Source organism: Dreissena polymorpha, chromosome 3, assembly GCF_020536995.1.
Source record: "Dreissena polymorpha isolate Duluth1 chromosome 3, UMN_Dpol_1.0, whole genome shotgun sequence".
Lineage (NCBI taxonomy): Eukaryota > Metazoa > Mollusca > Bivalvia > Myida > Dreissenidae > Dreissena > Dreissena polymorpha.
Window position 1 is genome coordinate 67534514 of NC_068357.1, and position 19532 is coordinate 67554045.

General features: G+C 35.8%; 1 protein-coding gene across 1 annotated transcript in view; it reads right to left on the reverse strand.

The window, feature by feature from the left end:
* LOC127874597 (uncharacterized) overlaps nt 1–19212 on the reverse strand; it is a 48262-nt gene extending 29050 nt beyond the window's left edge. The window contains exon 1 of the mRNA XM_052418986.1: nt 18263–19212. The gene's annotated coding sequence lies outside the window, so the exon portion shown is untranslated. The remainder of the gene's footprint in view (nt 1–18262) is intronic.
* Nucleotides 19213–19532: the final 320 nt, after the last annotated feature.

Here is a 19532-nt window from a genome sequence, read left to right on the forward strand (position 1 = left end):
ATCCAACACAATTATTAGATTACATCAGTTTTGTGCAAAGATTACACAGTTTATAAAGAAAAACAGTCACAAGACTGAATAATTAGGTGGGTGTTGGCTGCTCTCCCTCCCCCAATGATCTAGATTTTGTCAGTTATCTGACAATCCAGAAGGTATTTGGCGAGGGCAGAGAAGACCGGGCCCCTAGCTGCTCCCTTGGGGTCTAGCACGTTGGAATGGTTAAAAACTAGTCCATGGGAGTGCAATGCAGCTTCGAGGTGGTCCCTCTGTGCCTTATGGTTAGGACAGTGCAGCAGCATGTGGGGCGCAGTGAGAGGTTCCTGGCACCTAGGACATGCGGGGTCTATACCGAGGACATACTTTCCTGCGCCACCGGGTAATAGGGTGGTTTCCATCCTCAGGCGCGTGATGGCTCTGTCAAGCACAATGCTTGCTGAGTATCTGTCAGGCGGCCTGAGGGTTTTCGCAGGTCTGGTAAAAGTATGTCGACGGGAAGACAAATTGTCGGTCCGGAGATTCCACTCACCCAATACAAATTTCTTTGTCAGGGAGTAGATCTCAGTAGGTGCCAGGGGTTCCCCAGTATCTACGGCCCCCCCTCAAGAGGCCCTCTTTGGCCCCCCTGTCGGCCTGCTCATTCCCACTGATGTTGACATGTGCTGGACACCATACTAATGTGACCTTTAAAGATTTATCTAGGCACTGTTGATGAAGTTCCAAAATGCTAGCTAAAATATCAGGCCTAGATCTGCTATTTCTGTTTTTTATGGACTCAAGCGATGACATTGAGTCTGATAAAATAGCAGTTTTAGTAGGTTTATTGACCAATATCCAGCACAGAGAGAATGTAATTGCCAAAAGTTCTGCTGTAAAAATAGAGAGATTGTTGCTGAGCCTGTGCGTTTTACTAATGTTTTTTGAAGGAATTACAAAAGAGTTGGCTACCAAACCAGAGTTAGGGCATTTGGAGCCGTCAGTGTAGATTTTTAGATGCTCAGCATACATATTATCGATGAGAGAGAGAGCTTTTGACTTGATCAGTTGTGGCAAGTCAGTTTTCGTTATTTTATTAGAGAGTGAAAGGTCAACATCAATGGGTCCAAGCGTCCAGGGGGGGGTCTTGGAGGGCCTCAGGTCTGCTACATGTACCTTGTCGAGACCGGCATCTTCAACCAGGGTCCTAATACTCGCACCAAAAGGTAGGGCGACATGCTTACACTTAAGTATTTTCCCCTTGATGAAGGTGCCAGTCCCGACAAGTTTGTTAACGGGGTTTGAACCATGCCGTGACTTAGCCCTGGCCCAGAAATTGAGGGACTGTTGTTTTCTACGCAAGTCAAGAGGTAACACACCGGCCTCCTCCTCTAGCAGTGCACCCGGTGTACAGTTTAGGGCTCTCAGAGCTATCCTTAGGGCCTTGTGTTGAATGGCATCAACCATTTTTAGGGCGTTTGGCTTTGCACATGCATAGATTTGGGCTCCATAATCTAGCTTTGGACGTATAAGGGACTTGTAGAGAGTTAAGAGGCTATTTTTATCTGATCCGAAACCTGTGCCTCTTAACATTCTCATTAAATTTAGGTCCCTTGCGCACCTTTCTGCCAAATATTTGAAGTGGTGAGTAAAAGTTAACTGTTTATCTAGGTACATACCTAGAAATTTCACCACTTTTTCAAAGATAATTTTGGTGCCGCCTAAATTTAAGTCCAAAGAGTGCTGAAATTGTTCGCCAAATAGTACTCCTACTGTTTTGGTTGGAGAAATTTTGAATCCCCATTCAATTGCCCATTTCCATATGGAGTCTAAGCCTGCTTGAGCCCTCTTTTGCAGGCGTAACATGTTAGACCCCTTTAACCAAGTGCCTGAGTCATCGGCAAACTGGGAGATAACCATTCCTGAGTATTTTACGGCATCAGGTAGACCGTTTACGATGAGGGAGAACAGAGTTGGGGATATTACGGACCCCTGAGGGGTTCCGCGGTCAGTTATGGCTACCTCTGATAACTCCCCATTGACCCTGACCTGGATTTTACGGCCCTCTAGGAAAGCTCTGAGGTAGTGGAAACAGTATCCAGTGATTCCATAGTCAGCTAGCTTTTTTAATATGCCAATGGTCCATGTTAAATCAAAGGCGGCCTGAAGGTCCAAAAAAATTGCTAATACTGATTGCCCTTGATTTTTTGCAGAAAGAATGTCATGCTGTAATCTTGCTAGCTGATCAAGAGTAGATTGCCCCTTCCTAAAGCCAGACTGGAAGGGGTTTAGATATTATTTGATTCCAATAAGTGTTCTAATCTATTTTTGACCATTATTTCTAATAATTTACCTGCATGTGATGTTAAACTTATTGGACGATATGAGTTTGGATCATTTTTGTCTTTACCGGGTTTAGGAATTGAAATCACTGTGGCCTGCTTCCACTCGGGTGGTATCCTGCCTGTCCTATACACCTGATTGAATAGGTTAAGCCAGATTTTCAGAGTTAAGGCTGGCATATTTTTAAACATTTAATATGCTATTTTGTCAGGCCCCGTGGCGGTGTTGCTCCTGCTGTTAATGGCACTTAATAATTCTGTAATAGTGAATGGTAAATTGAGAGGCGTGCTGTTATCCCCAGGCTCATTAAAAATATTTTGGTGCTCAGTCTCAAACCGCTTTTGATAATTCAAAGTTTCAACGGGAAGGTTTGAGTCACTGGAGACAGATTGGAAATGTCGTACCAAAAATTGAGCCTTTTCCCTTGGGGTAGTGGCAATTTCGCCTTTGTATTTAAGTAGCGGTACAGGGGCAAATGAATTTCCTTTAATTCTGTGAATTTTTTTCCAAAAATCCCTAGTATTTTTCTTATTTATGATAGCTGAATCACAGAATTCTTTCCAATTTTGAGTTTTTGCGTCCAAAATAACCCGCTTTGCCTGATTTTCGAGGGACCTATAATTAAGAAGATTATGCTCAGCGGGGTTCTTTTTAAGAATTTTTAAAGCATTTTTACGGGCCTGTACCGCATTAGAGCACGCCTCATTCCACCACGGGACCCTATTTCTGGCTTTAACCTTGCCGGAGGAGACCGGTATGCCACATTCCGCTATGGACAGTATCTTGCTAGTTAAGTTATTACAAAACAGATTTGGATCCTGGGAATGAACATCTGCAAGGGAGAGATCTGAGCAGAGGTCCCTAAACTGAGCCCAATTAGCTTTTTCCAATAAAAACTTTTGCTCTCTTGAGCATTGAGCCTCAGTTCCCTGTGCAATATAGTTGAGCAGGGTAACCTGTTGTGGGAGGTGATCAGATCCCATGGTATCTTTAACAGTTGCCCATGCAGACGCACTTGCTATCCTGGCATTAACAGCAGTAAGGTCAATGTGGGAGTTTAAACCAGTGGGGTTAAGTCTTGTTGGAGAACCGTCATTGAGCAGTATAAGATCTTGCTCGTCCAACCATTCTATTACCGCCCGACCTTCTGCATCTGAATTGTTGGAACCCCAAGCAGGGTGATGTGCATTAAAGTCGCCTGTGAATATTACATCAAAGGGTCCTTTAATGGTCCTTAATTCCTTAAAGAGGCCGTTCAGAGTTTCAAGATCACATCCTCTTGAATATAAATTGACCAGGATAAGAGGCCGGTTCTTGTCAATAACCAATTTAATTGCTAATGCCTCAATAGCAGTGCTTCCATCAGATTTAAATTGGTTGTTCACTCCCAGGTGTTCATAATTAATTGTGTTTTTAATATATATGGCAAGGCCACCGGCAACATTATGGTTAAAAGTAACAAAATTCTTAAATTCACAGTTATACCCAGGTATTTGTTTTACAGTACTATTTGAAAATTTGGTTTCCTGTAAGCTTAAGATAAGGGTACTAGGGTTACTGTCAATAAAATATTTTAACTCTGTAAATTTGTTGGCGGTAAGACCACCAACATTGAATGAAATGATTTGCAGGTTACTGTCCATAGTGGTGTGAAATTAACTTGCGTTTAATCTGGTTTAATTTATGGTGAGGAGATTTAACTCCTAGTTTATGGCCTGCACAGGCCCCTTTGAGTTTCGCGGGGGTCCTTGCAAGCCGAACATGTTTCTTTTTAACGGGGAGGGTACCGCTGGCCGAGGGGGGCATCCTGGATCTGCTACTTCTATTGGAGGATTCCCAGTTCCAGAATGGATTTTATTAGTTAGGGATTTATCAGGGGGGATGACCTTTGTTATTGATTCTCTGCAATTTTTGAATCGAGAATCAATTTTGTTATAGATGTAGGATATAACACGACTCCCAGTGGGCCTTTTCTGGTCCTTTAGTATCTCAGCAACCAGATCCGCCAGCTCGCTGAGATATATTTTCCTGTATGTGGGACCTGTTGCTGGCGGATCCTTGATTTTAATAAATGAGTCCCCAGCAAACGAGTTACGTCTGCTGGTGTTGTCGGTAGGGGAGCTCATTGGGGATGTCTGGGAGTCGACCATTCTGGGGCGGTTAGGGGGGACACTAACTCGGGGTTCCTCCTCTATTTCACAGACACCAGAGATGGTAAGGTTCTCCAATATACTGGAGTGCACCGACACCAGAGAGTCTCTCCCCGTCACATCAAACATAGAGTCTTCCGACAGTGTAGGACCACTACAGGTGGTGTCGCTCGCACCTTCGGTCAACGTGTTGGACGGGGAGGTCCCCTGGTAGCCACAGGAGGGCGTTCCTGTGTGGGTGAATCCCCCTGGATAGGCGATACAGGGGGGGTGGTGTGAAAGTCAGGTGTATGATTGAGTACCGGTTCCACAAAAGTAACCTTTGGGGAGGGTTCCCTATTAATAGGCCGAGGGGGGGTGCTCTTACCCGCTAGCCCCTCAACTATGGTGCATGTCCTCCCGGCTTGGGGCGAGATAGAACCGGGAGAGGCATGTTTAGGTGAAGAAGCGGAACCGGTTGTGATGATGGTGTTTAGGGCGCCCACGCTGTGGCTCACAGTGTCAGGTGCAAGTAGCCTGCTCTCCGCCTCGGACCAGGTGACCCCATAAAAATTGGCATAGGTGGCTATATGGATAGCCTTCTTATAGGAAGGGCACCCCTAGTAGGATGCGGAGTGCTGGCCGCCACAGTTGGCGCACAAACGAAATTTGTTTGTGCACCTTCTTTGGCAAGTAGCGCCGGCGCAGCGGCAGCAAGAGGTGATATTTGAGCATTTACCCCTGCTGGCTATATGTCCAAAGCCCTGGCAATTGAAACAACGGGCATATGTGACAGGGCAGGGACGAATGTCAAGGGTTATACTAGTGTCCTTGACTAAGATTTTATTTGGACCGGACCGCGACTTTGCCAAGATAAAAAGTACCCCTAGAAAGAAGGATGGCAAGCGCTTGAGCGGACTTGAGCTGCAATAGCACGCAGCCAGACGCCAGGGGCACCGCCCGCTCAACTAGTCCGGAGAGTACCCTCGCCAAACATGAGGCCAGTTGAAAAATGGTGAGAAAGGACATGATGGGGGCTACACTTCCAGCTGACCGGAGGAGGCACTTAAAGGGCATGGTGTTGTGAGATAGGTGATGCCTATCCGACCCTGAACGTGCCTCCCCTAGTAAAGGGGTCAGGTTTTGACACTGCCCCTAGGATGGGTAGTTGGATGTTCTTTTGTGAGACGACATTTTGAAGAAATGAAAAAAGAAAGGAACAACGCTAGTTTAGTGGAAATCCTAGATGTAATGTGTGTGTATATCACAATGGTTTTTAGTTGGCAAAGTACGTGTAAAGCACTAAATGTAAGCACCGCACCGGTAAACAACCCAATATAGTATATTAAAGTAAATAAAGGTGGTTAATTAGTCATTTGGTACTTTTTAATTTATATGATGAAAAAGCCAAAAATAATTCCGAATACCAAATGACGTCCGAAATGCTTCAAGTTTTTAGAGAATTACGAAAAAACAAAAAAAAGAATCAATGGACGGGCAAGGGACAATGCAGCGTAGTGGGTAGGTGTTGATGTAAATGGTATGCCTCTCTGGTTCGTCTGGTCTCTTTGCTTTTCTTTGAAATGGCGGTTTAATTTGTGTTTACAACTTTTATCTCTGCTCAATATGGCGGCCGGAAACACGATGATGACATACGACACAAAGACACTATTTAAAAAGGCGCGTGTGCGTTAAATCAATTACAATGGATTATTAAAGATACAAAAAATCAACATGTACACTTGAAATTCAATAGCTCCCCCAATAAGTGCAGAAAAACAACGTGTCAACGTGAAACCCGTATATTTCCCCTCCCTAACCTACCTGAATTAATATTGCAAAAAACGACGTGTCAGCATTGCTTCTCGTATGACCATCCTCCCCCAATTAATGCAATAAAAACACCGTGTCAATATGGGTCCCCAAAAACGCACATGGTTGCCGGGTTATGGCCCCCTTTTCTCGCAGAAATGCAGGAAGAACCAAGTGTCAGGGTATAACACACAAGTTCCCCCAATAATTGCAGCAAAAACAACGTGTCACACTTTATTAGCGCCGTCTTTAAACACTTTTAATCTCTATTTAAAGAACAGATTAATGTGAACTTAATTAACAAAATTATTTTAACTAATGCAAGCTAGAATTAATATGTGACTACTTGCTTTACAATCAGTATCATTCGAAAATGGATCTTATTTAATTGTGGTTCCTTCTTTAAACTTATGTTGTCAGCCGACTTTTAGAATAGGTAGTGTCAGTAATAAATGTATTGCTTTAGATTCACATGTTGTTTTTTTAAGATATGAATGATGCAAATGTGTCTTACTTATATTGTTTTCTGGTCTTTAATCTATCTTATATTTATGTGACTACGTGCTAATTTTTTGGAGAAATGAAAGATTCAAATGTGTCTTATTTATATTTTATCCATGTATCATGTGTATTCAGTGTCATGCAAAAATAGATCTTATTTCTTAATTTCCACCTTCACAATTTATTAACGCCGTCTTTAATTAACTCAGTAAATTAATTAATTAATTTAATAAAACATGTGCACTGGTGAGGTGGATCAATTCGCGTTGTTAATTGTTAAAGTACACACCACTGCAGCAATAAATGAAATCAGTTATTTTGGCTGTAAATCCGATTTTTCCAGTTCAGTAGCCATGTTCCTGTGTATTGAGCTGATAAGATCACCACAGCAGGTTGCTAATACACAGTGTAGACTGAAATGAAAACAGTTATGTTGGCTGTAAATCCAATTTTTCCAGTACAGTAGCCATGTTCCTGTGTATTGAGCTGATTATATCACCACATCAGATTGCTAATACACAGTGTAGATTTCCCCTGTTTTATTATATTATTTGTTATTTACCTGCTTGGAATAAATGACGTGTATTCATTCGGGTCTGATGGCGTTATGTTAAAGGTCATTTAATGCGAAAAGCTGGTTTTCTGACATAATTTTTCAATCATTTAAATTTAATAAAAATAATGAAACAATGAACATATTTTCACGATGAAACATGATTTATAAATCAACCTGACGGAATAGTATCAGTTTTCATTATGTGTAATTTAATTCGCAACTCTCGCTTAACTCATCGTTCAATGGCACGCGCACTTAACAAAATTTTAAAACATCACGTGTTTTTGTTAAGTGTACATGCTTGATATATTCATAAAATAGCAGTTTTTTTAAAAACAATCAGACATTAACCTTTAATTTGATGCAAATGAAAATAAGAACTGATGAATTTATTTAACGTGAATAACATTATGAACTAAAAATGTTTTGAATTTATGTTAATGCAAAAATAAATCTATAACATTATACGCGCTCTTGTAAAAGCAGTTGAAACCGCGCTCCATGAGGCAACCCATGTGGTTTTGTACACGACATCTCCGACAAAACGCAAAACAAAAGCTTATTGACGACGCAGTTACCCTAAAACAACGGTCCGACATTTGGTGATGGGAGCATTCTTGACAGTGACGACAGAATCTGTTTTGAAAAAAAATGTGATCAGTTAAAAAGTCAGTGCGCGGAAATATCACAAAACTTTGTGCGATATTTCCAAGCCCGACTAAGACCACAACTTAAGACAAAGGTTAGTGATCCGTCGTTAGACGATAAAGTTGACAGCCACTGGACAAACAATAACTGCGAATCCATTAACCACATCCTTAAGCAGGCCATTGATTGGAAATCCAAGCCCTTGACAGAATTGGTCGACACTTTCTACCTTCTACCGGGCTGCCATAATTGGTTCCGGCGAGTTTCGTTTGACAGAAACACATAAGCAATTCCAAGTTACAAAAACCCAATATGTTACCATGACTGACCAGCAGAGAAAGAAACCGTTTAATAGATTCAGGCGCCACCCCATTCAAAATCCAGGTTTCTTGACCTCAATCAACGGACAGTCAACCATAGTTTTACCACGCACCCATGGTAAAAAACGAGGTCAGCAGAATAGAAAAATTAACACACGCACGGTGACTGTGAAAAAAACTTATGTATGACTGATATACAGACTGACATAAATTCAAATGACAAGTAAGATTTCACCTAGTGATCATGACGAAAATAAAATACAATACAATGTATGACTCATTTACTGACTACCAAATTTCTGGAATAGATTTCTGTGAGAATTACGATATCACATTGTGATCATCAGGCTACAGTATAGCCCTCACGAAATCGAAACCAGACATGTACATATTAGCTGAAATAAATTCAACTGACACTAAAGAATTGACCTAGAAAATAAAATACAAAGCATTGCTAATTATCATAGCTGTCGTGATTGTCAAATGTAAAAATCGGCGATGAACTGATCAACAACATATGTATATATACAATTTGAATATATTATATTCTCGTAATTCCAAAAAAAAAAATAGAAAAAGAAAACAATAAAAAATATCATTTTAAATATTAGCAGTTGTACATATAAATAAGAAGTGTTACATTGATTCATTGATAAAGCATTCATATACTTGTATATATGTACTATTTTTTATGATTATTGTAATTCTTTATGTTATGAAGGTTTATTCACTTGACAAATCCAGGTATGATACATGAAGCAAAAGCATTTCTATCATATTGACGCGTGTGCGCAGCGGGTAATCAGATTGCGCGCTGCGTGTATTTAGATGATCGCCTTCAATCGGATGCGATTTAATTAACACCCCGCTAATAAGATAACAATATTAACACCTTCGATCAGTTGTGTTGTAATTAAAACTCACTGATAGTTTACCTGTGCATTCCGTTGATATTTATATCCGAAAATAAATGAAACACGATTTAAATGCCCCGTCTTATAGATTTCTTTAGAAATTTTAATGATAATCATACCTGTTTTTTTTTATCATTGTTCACATTTGTTATTATAATCATGATCTTGAATTATATAACTTTTCTTCCTTCTTTGCAGATGTATATGTAACATAGTTGTATATATATATACGGCCAATACGGAAAAAGGTCGGCCAATACGAGATTCAGCCAATCAGAAACGAGGAAAAACTCGGCCTTATATGAGAATCTAAAATTTCGACAATGTTGGACGCCATTTTGAAGTTGTATGCTTAGTTTTGGTGCAAAAGTTTAAATCGTTAAAATATAATATTGCAGTTTACTAAAAGCACTCGGTCCCTTATATATTAAGCGTCTCTGTTCAGATCCCTTTTTTGACCATAACAATAGTGCAGTTTAACCACAACAGTAAGGTTCAATATCTGAGCATTTGTACATAAATAACAACACTCTGGATCAGCAGACGATTTATTTCATAAATCAATCTCTGGGTTAATAGTCGCCATCTTTCGAACTACTTTCTAAATATATATATATATTTATTTATTTATTGTTGAAAAGTTAACATGCAATAAGTTTACTGTAATTAAGTGACAAATAGTTTTACTGATTTGGTTGGATGCATATATGCAGATATATCATGGTTTGTGTAGAGGACAGTAGCAAAAACAAGAGCTGTCTCCGTAGGATGACATACGCCCCCGATAAACGCTTTGATAGAAGTTATGAGCATTTTTCAAAACCTAAACGCCGACCCTAAGTTCAAGGTCAAAGGGGTCAAAATTTGTGTGTGTATGGGGAGGCCTTGTCCATATACACATGCATACCAAATATGAATGTTACATCTGAAGCGACATAGAAGTTATGAGCATTTTTTCGAAACCTAAATGCAAAGTGTGACGGATAGACAGACGGACAATGCGATCACTATATGCCCTCCTTTGGGAGCATAAAAATGTGTTTCACATTGTTTTGGTAAATTAGTAATGTAGTTAAGAGAACAGAATCATCAATTATAAAGTTATTGATTATAAAGTGTTGCTGGCATATTTGATGCATTCATCTAGCTATAAGAAGGTCCCTGTTTTATCCCCACTGGCACTGAGCGAGGGTTCTCAAATTCTTTAAACAATATGAATAAGTACATATAGGGTCGAGAAAGCCTTGTTGATATGGGGGCTAAACACCTGAAATCAAAGCGACCCAGGTTAAAGGCCGAGGCCAAATAAATAAACCAGAGGCCGCATGAGCCTGCTATACTCTGAACAAGTATTGTTTCTTCTCAGAAAACTGGCTTAAGTGTCTTACTTAGCTTTATACTTTGAGTTTCAGTGCAATCTATCTAAAATAAATTGGTTAAATTAAATAATAATTTGTAAAAAATAAACATTCTGCACAAATTCAATTATTTACTTTACCTGTGTGCATGAATCATTTCAGTCTTTATGGTTAGTGAACTATGTCAAAAGCACCATAGCTATGAAACACTTGTATTTTGAATATTGTGCAGTGTTCCACAGAAATGATGCTGATGATAATTCTACACGATCATGACATGAAAAATGATGAATTATTAGATATATTTCTAAATTCCATTTCCACCAACAATTCGGTTATTCCACTACCAGTTCACATGCTTCGTACACAGTTGAAAATAACACTATTCCACTCAACAACCGTGACACATGTACTCAATTTTTCAACTTTTCGCAATTAAAATTGTCTTCTACTGTTATTGCTGTTGTTGTACTTTAGAAAGTAGTTCGAAAGATGGCGATTACTTTAAATTTACTAAAAGATTATATATAACAGATCTTGAAAAAAACACACATCAAACTTCAAATTGTTTTAATAAATTATAGGCTTTAATTGGTATTGTGACATTGACAACACTCATGCATGCGACTATACAATTATACAACTATGGAACACATTATTTATGAGAAATTCCAATACATCAACATAACGTCTCAGATTTAAGGCAGATAATCTAGTGCTTTTTTGCTGCCATTTTACTATTACACATTTTTTCGTTTTATGTTATGATGCATTGATCTTGTTTCTAAATTAACCAAGCAATCATGTTAAACTTTTGAAGCAAGATGTTGTCTGATAAATATTGAAAATATAATCACTACAACGTGAACAAAATTCAGTTGAATACTGTGACCAACGAAGATTTGCCAAAGAGCAATTCAGATCATGATTTAAATTAAATACAAGTAATATGAAAGTCTGCCTATTGGATCCCAGTTATGACTTATTTGTCAAATCTGCACATTAATTTGCCCTTGGCCATGTAGAATTGGGGACTAAATACCATCAAGTCATGTAAAAAGGAGCAGGGTATAGCACGCTGCTATTGATTTCTTGAGCTTTCACATGAATTTTACGGGTAATTTTCATACAACAAATGATATTATATAGTGTAATGATAAAGCATTATGAGCACAAATTATATCTCTTACTAGTGGTGCAAAAAACAATTAAGTGTCACATTTCAAAAGAAAATTTATATAAAAGGTATTATTAATTGTTAAAACGTTATAAAAAGGTTATTTCAATTCACTAAAGCATTTAATTACAAGAACAAGTGCATTTTATGTCCATTACAATACATGTAACAGTATTGGCATTGTATTTATCTGCATTTGATGTGCATTTAATACACTTAAAAATGCAGACCAGACACACTTCTAACAGAAACAAAAGTATTTTTTTCTGCATTTTTCCAGCATTAATACTCTTCAAGTGTATTTTTTATAATCCCAAATACACTTTACCAGGAAAAAAGGTATGTTAAAATGCATTTTTAGTTTGTTTTAAGTATATTTTCAAATGCATTAAGACACTCTTTTGCAAAAAATGTTGAACAAAAACTTGAAAATATTTAATATACTAAAGTGAAGTAATAATTAAAGTTTTGTATGAGCATCAAAAACAGTGTCAAATTCATACCAGTGCCTATTTAGTAGCAGTAGGTATGGTCTACTTGTGGTAGAAATAATGCATTTTGTATAATACAAAATACATAAATTAAAAAATATAGCTGCCCATACAGTTCAATACAATGTTCAATTAACTACACTATGCAAAGTTGAAATATGACATCAAGCTTGGAATAATATTTTCAATAATATGCTGTTTTAATTTATAAGTGAAATAGACACTTGCATATAAAAACTGATTTTACATCAAAACTAAATGTTTAATTTGATTTTTAGCTCCAATGGCCAAAGGTCCTGTGTCCATCGTGCGTCCGTGCATTAACTTTTCCTTTAAACATCTTTTCCTAAACTACTGGTCCAATTCTGATGAAATTTCTTAGGAATGTTTCTGGGGTGAACCTCTTTCAAATTTGTTCAAATTATTCATCTGGGGTCAAATTTGACTCTGCCCCGGGGGTCACAAAATTGAAAATTTGCTTATATAAGGCCTATTTTGTGAAAACTTTCAAAATCTCCCGTCCATAACCATTGGGCCTAGGGCTATCAAATTTGGTATGTAGAGACATCTAATAGTCCTCTACCAAATTTGTTCAAATTATGCCCCTGGTGTCAAATTTGACCCTGCCCCGGGGGTCACAAAATTGAACATATGCTTATATAGGGTATATTTTGTGAAAACTTTACAAATCTTCTCGTCCATAACCATTGGGCCTAGGGCTACCAAATTTGGTATGTAGTAGCATATTATAGTCCTCTACCAAGTTTTTCAAATTATGCCCCTGGGATCAAGTTTGACCCTGCCCCGAGGGTCACAAAATTGAACATATGCTTATATAAGGCCTATTTTGTGAAAACTTCAAAAATATTGTTATCCATAACCATTGGGCCTAGGGCTACCAAATTTGGTATGTAGTGACATCTAATAAACCTCTACCAAATTTGTTCAAATAATGCCTCTGGGGTCAACTTAGACCCTGCCCCAGGAGGTCACAAAACTGAATAAACGCTTATAAAGCGCCTATTTTGTGAAATCTTTAAAAATCTTCTTGTCGAAAACCATTCGGACTATGGCTACCAAATTTGGTATGCAATAACATCGTATAGTCCTCTACCAAGTTTGTTAAAATTATGCCATTTGGGTCAAATTTGATCCTGACCCGCGGGTCACAAAATTGAACATTATATACGCTTATATCTTGCTTATTTTGTGAAAACTTTAAAAATATTCTTGTCCTTAACTCTAGGACCTAGGGCTACCACATTTTGTATGAAGTGAGATATAGCAGTCCTCTACAAAGTTTGCTCAAATTATGCCCCTGGGGTTAAATTTGACCCAGCCCAGAAGGTCACAAAAGTGTACATGTGCTTAAATAGGGCCTATATTTAAGTATTTGCACATGCAGAGAAATTTGTTTCAGCCTTTTTTTCAGCAGTGGAGCGATACAGGGCCATCATGGCCCTCTTGTTTAAATACTCAAAAAATGAAACCGTGTTCATGCTTGCATGAACACAGTTTATAAATGCTGTCAGAATAATAAAATATGCAATTACTATAAATACAAATGCCAGGGAAAAGTGCTTTTTGTACTAAAAAATTCGAATGAATATTACAATAATACATTCTGAATACTTTGGTATGTAATTAACAGTTTTGTCCGAGAAAATCACTAAATTTTATATATTTATTCAAATTCACATAAATTATATTTCAAAAACACATAATTACTTCAAATCCTTTCACACAATACTGAAAAAAAATGCACAGTTTCTGATTGTTATTGATTCTTTTTTAATTTATACATGTACCATTTTTTAATCTTGATGCATCCTCAATTGTATTATGCACATCTTAATCTGTTTTAACAATTATAATATAAAGATTAAGGCTGACTCAGTAAAATAATAATCCATGATTTCTGCAGTACTTGCAGACAAACTAGGAATACTGTTGTGATATTATGTATCTATCTAATGGGATATTAATTTGGCTTCAATAGAAAAAAATCAAAGCATACACATGTATATATTGTGTATGTATATATATATATATATATATATATATATATATATATATATATATATATATATATATATATATATATATATATATATATATATTTATATATTAGTTAAACTTAAATTGATTGACCATCGATAAAAAGATATAATAATATATGTATATATATATATATATATATATATATATATATATATATATATATATATATATATATATATATATATATATATATATATATATATATATATATATATATATATATATATATATATATATATATATATATATATATATATACTTGTAAAACTAAAAATTAAATATGTATGTTTCTATTACATCATTTAGGACTTTTATTTTCAGACAAAGTAGAGTGCAGCTTAAAACAGTATCCAATTGTAACAGTCAATTTTGGGAAAATTAACCTTATAATTATTTTCTGTGTTGGTCAATGTCATAATTGGTATAAAATGTATATTGAACTGGAAGTTTTCTTTATTTTAAATGATAACATTTGCTTGGTCAGCCATAATTGTCACAATCAAGTGGTCTTTTTACACTGTAGTTTTCTCACTGACTATGGGTTTGTTCTGAGAATGAGCCACACAAAGTATCGTTGGGGAGATGAGTTGTCAATTTTATGTTTATCAGTCTTTCATAATCCAGTATACCTGTAAAAAGTGAATTTGTAACTAATAATCACACAATATACACAATTAAAATTGTATGCATTTAGATTTATTTAGTACTGCACATTAATCATTTTCCAAAAATATGTAGCAACATTATATTATATAATGCTGCAATACTAAAGTAATTTACTAATTAAAGGTCGCTGATGTGTAATGGATGTGGTGTCCACCTAATGATCTGGAGGTCACTGGTTTTATCCCCAGTGTGGGAGCATTCTTAAGAAATCTCCAAGAGACACCCAAGTACTGGTTCTAGGCCCAGGAAACGAACTCAAGAGCATTTCACATACATGTATGTAGTTAGTACTTTAAATTTAATCGAACTAAAAATTGGATAAAAATTAAAAACTGAAACCCTTATTAATACATTTTATTTTGAATCAAGCAAATGTGGAAATTCATTAAAAATAATGAGAAAAGTTTAAAAATTCTACTTTAAAGTAATCATGATAATTTAGATTATTTTCAGAATATTTAATGATGATAATGATACAATTATATATTACCTAAATGATAAAAATAAAACATGTATTGTAAATTTATGGAAAAAAAAACGTTTTAATGTTATCAATATCATGGTAATTACAACTAGATACAGGCAATTAGATCAGAAACGTGCATTAATTATATTAATGATCAACCCAAACATTTGTAGTGATTTATGGTCACTATTTTGATTAACGTTCTATACATGACCTGTCATAAAAGGTATTTTTTTAGCCAGTACTACAATCGGCAATGATAGTCTGTATTGCATACATATTCCACCGTCTATTATCGATTCGCTTCCTCAAACTGAACAAATATTTAATGTTTACATCGCGAAACGTAATGCATCTAGTTTCACTTTCGGTTTGGTTGGTTTTGTAAACACCGTAATTTCATCTTAAAAATTGGATGATAGGGTGATTAAATAATAATGGAAAAGTAAATCACTTGGATAAAAGGTCAAAATGCAACACAAACGAACGTTAATAGTGCTCTAAATATCAAAGTTTCGGTAAAAAGTTTGGCGCTAGTTCAACGCGCATCGTATACAGCCTCATAACAATAGACTGACAACCTTTTGGGTAGTAAAGTAGTAATACAAGCCAATATGGCGACCGTAAGCCACGAGGCCTATCTTACGGAGGAATCCGAGATAGCCGATGTATCACGATTGAAATAACAACAGCGACAATGAACGCTGAAAACAAAACTCATTGAAATCTCGGAGGATTTATAATAACAAATGCAATTCCTAATGGCAATAAGTAAGTTTTCAATCCTTATTGTCTTTCTGAGTTGTATTAAAAACAACGGTAGTGGATTCGGCGTGGCTGGAATGTTATTCAGGTAAATTTTGCATTATTTCGCGACCTGTTAACATTTGTTTCCTCTTGCAACAATATTCAATTTTTGTTTTAAATTAACGAGATATCTCTTAATAGGTATTTTGGTGTACACAACCTTTTCAAAGCATTTTAAGCATTTTGCATGGGAATACAAACAGGTAAAAAGTTGCATAAAACAGAAATTCTGCGATTTTTCAAAACTTCATACTTCAATTAGCAAAAACCTGTAATTCAAAACTGAAATTAAAGCCTTTCTTGCTGAATAATATTATAAAGTTAATTAATAAAATTGTCATTAATTAGTTGAAATCATATTGGCTTTGCTATTGAGCTTAATAATACGGCTGTCTTCAGCTCAATAACAAAGCCAATATGAATTCAACTAATTAATAACATTATAATATAAATATGGCTAACTAGAATATTGCAGGCTTACGTAAGCACACAACCAATCTTGAATGTAAAACATATGATATTTATCTTCACATGAAACTTAGGGAAACTGGTTTGGTGATTTTAATGTATTATTAGAATTATATACGTGTTTTTATCATGTAAGAGAGATTAATCCAAACAGTATACTTTACAGCGGAGGCATATGTGTATTTATTTCTAAATATTTACAGAAGTTAAATATAATCTCACGTATCACCGGGGTAATACTAATTTTAATGATTGTGTTGTTTTGTACTGTAAATTTCCGAAATAGTTTAAATCAAAAGAGGCCATTGTGTATAACACTTATATCTCTATAGAAGGGTCACCAGTATATAACCTGGCAAATGAGAATAATGGTGTTCATTGCATGTTTTCCAATTTAGAACAGCGGAAATGTACACATTCCGATGTTCCATTTTTGTTTTCTGGAGACTTAAATTAAAGAACGCAAGATTATTAAGATTTCATACCTTGCGATGATTTACATCATATATTTGGAGACAAAGATTATGAAGGCAGTGAAATTGATATGTAAGGCGCAAAGAGAGGTAACTTAAGAGGAAATAGTTTTGAAAAAAGGTTAATTTATGCTGTGTATTTGACAAACATAGTCTAAATAGAAGATTCGCGAACGACACCATAAACGATGATGTGATTTCGTTAAATGATCCCTTAACACGCGCTGAGGTCGAATTTTAAATTCGTAATTTTATATATAATACAAGCAGCGGCATTGATGGAATACCAGCTTAGTTTTATATAAAAAAAATCTTTAAACAATATCACATCTTTTTTCGGCGTAGTTGTTTAACCAAGCTTTTCATCTTGCTTGACCTTGACAACAGCCTACACAATTTTGGAGACATTTTCCCACCAGTAAATACTCTGCTATTGGATTAGCAAATTTTAAACTGAAAGGTATACTATATTTCGTTTTGCGACTATGCTAACCTAATTCTTCGCATAAATTATCGTATCTCAATACATAAATAAATAGCTTGTACAAACGTTTTAAACTCAAGGCTTCAACTAATAAGTGTGTGTGCCTGCACCTTTTCATCAGCCAATACGTTCCTAATTTAAGCAAAGATCTAGCAAGAATCTTTGTATAAAGTCTGTGTTCTAAAATTTCCCAATTATTTTCATATTGCATTATGTGCTCCAATATTTTTCATAAAAATAAAAATATTCTGGATGAATAGAGAAATGAAGAAACGATGTTTCTATGATCTGTAATATTGACCCTGAATAGGACTCCTGCCAACCCGTTGTTAAATCGCAAACAATGCCTTAACATACGCCTGACTTCATTCACTAAATTGCTGAATTGACTGAACAGGTAGCAAGAATAGCAAGAATAGTGAGTATAGTGTAGTATTATATGTTCGGATAATATATATTTTGAATATGGATCACACACAAACGGCCAGTTTCGTTAACCATTTCGTTTAAGAAATGTACATAGTATTTCGCTTGAAATCAATGGTACAATAATACTGTTATCAAACATGTTAAATGTTATAAACTTAACATATTAAACATAAATAAAACTCTTACCTGTATATGTTTTCTTACATGACGGATGAACGCATCACATGTGGGACAACAGCAGTGGTTCTTCCATTCAATTGACACATTTGCAACTGGTATAATCGTTTGACGACAGGATGTAATTTATAGCTCAAGATAACGTTGTGAAACAGAATAACCCGACGCAATCTGGCTTTCCAAACTGTTTATCGCATCATATGATATTTGTTATATATATATATATAATTTTCGCGGAAATCTCCGTCCATTCGATCAAAAGTAACGTGTACAAATGAAAGAGATAAAAACTCTACGTGACTATGAAACCCATTAAGTCTTAAGAAGCCTTTTAAATAGAGTTTATTTCTAAACAATTTTACCATGCCATATAATCCTATATACAACACAAATATTATTCAATATGATATGACACGGTTTATAGAAGTGTCCGCCGATTTTAAATTTTCTAGTTACAAATCATAATTCATTGACAGGTATTGTTACTGAAATTATGTTTACACTCATGATCTGATCCCTTACGGGACAGACGAAGGGGCATTTCGGAGATTGCGCAATATAAAACCCGCAATACATTGTTTCAATATCTGCAAAAAAACTTAAATGTTAAAAAAGCATACTATAAAACAAATGTATGGGCAATGTGAATGACTATCAAAATAACAAACATAGCAAGGCTTTTCATTTAATTAATCAGTTAAACCACTTCTTTTAACGGATTTTTTTTAAGATTATATACTTTTTATACAAAGACAGAAAATTCTCATCAAGATGGTCTTTCATTCAGCCAAGAGATAAACATTTATAACTATGCCATTTGATTTATTGTCCAATGGTGTGAAGTAATTATAGACAGATTTTGTATACCTCAATAAATATAAACTCCGTGAATTGATTTACTAGCTTTTATTGTAAATATTTTCATGTGCATCACATTCAGCTTCAGTTAAATAAAAGACGTTGTCTTTATAATGTATATTGCAAAACATTGCACTTAAATCATATATAATAAAGACGGTATATGAGAAAAACGCACCCTATAAATACATTATATGTTGTCATACCATAATCATCCACGCATAATCATCCACGCTTAATCATCCACGTGAGTGGTTCAATGTACATTTTCAACAATTGACCACCTGATCACTCGAGTGTATTGTTTATTTTGAATGACAGATTATATGTGAGTACAATCGGAAAGATATGTTATCATTATTTAGGAGAAAGGTTAAGGTAATAACTATTAATTCATGTATCGCAACACGATAACCTCTGA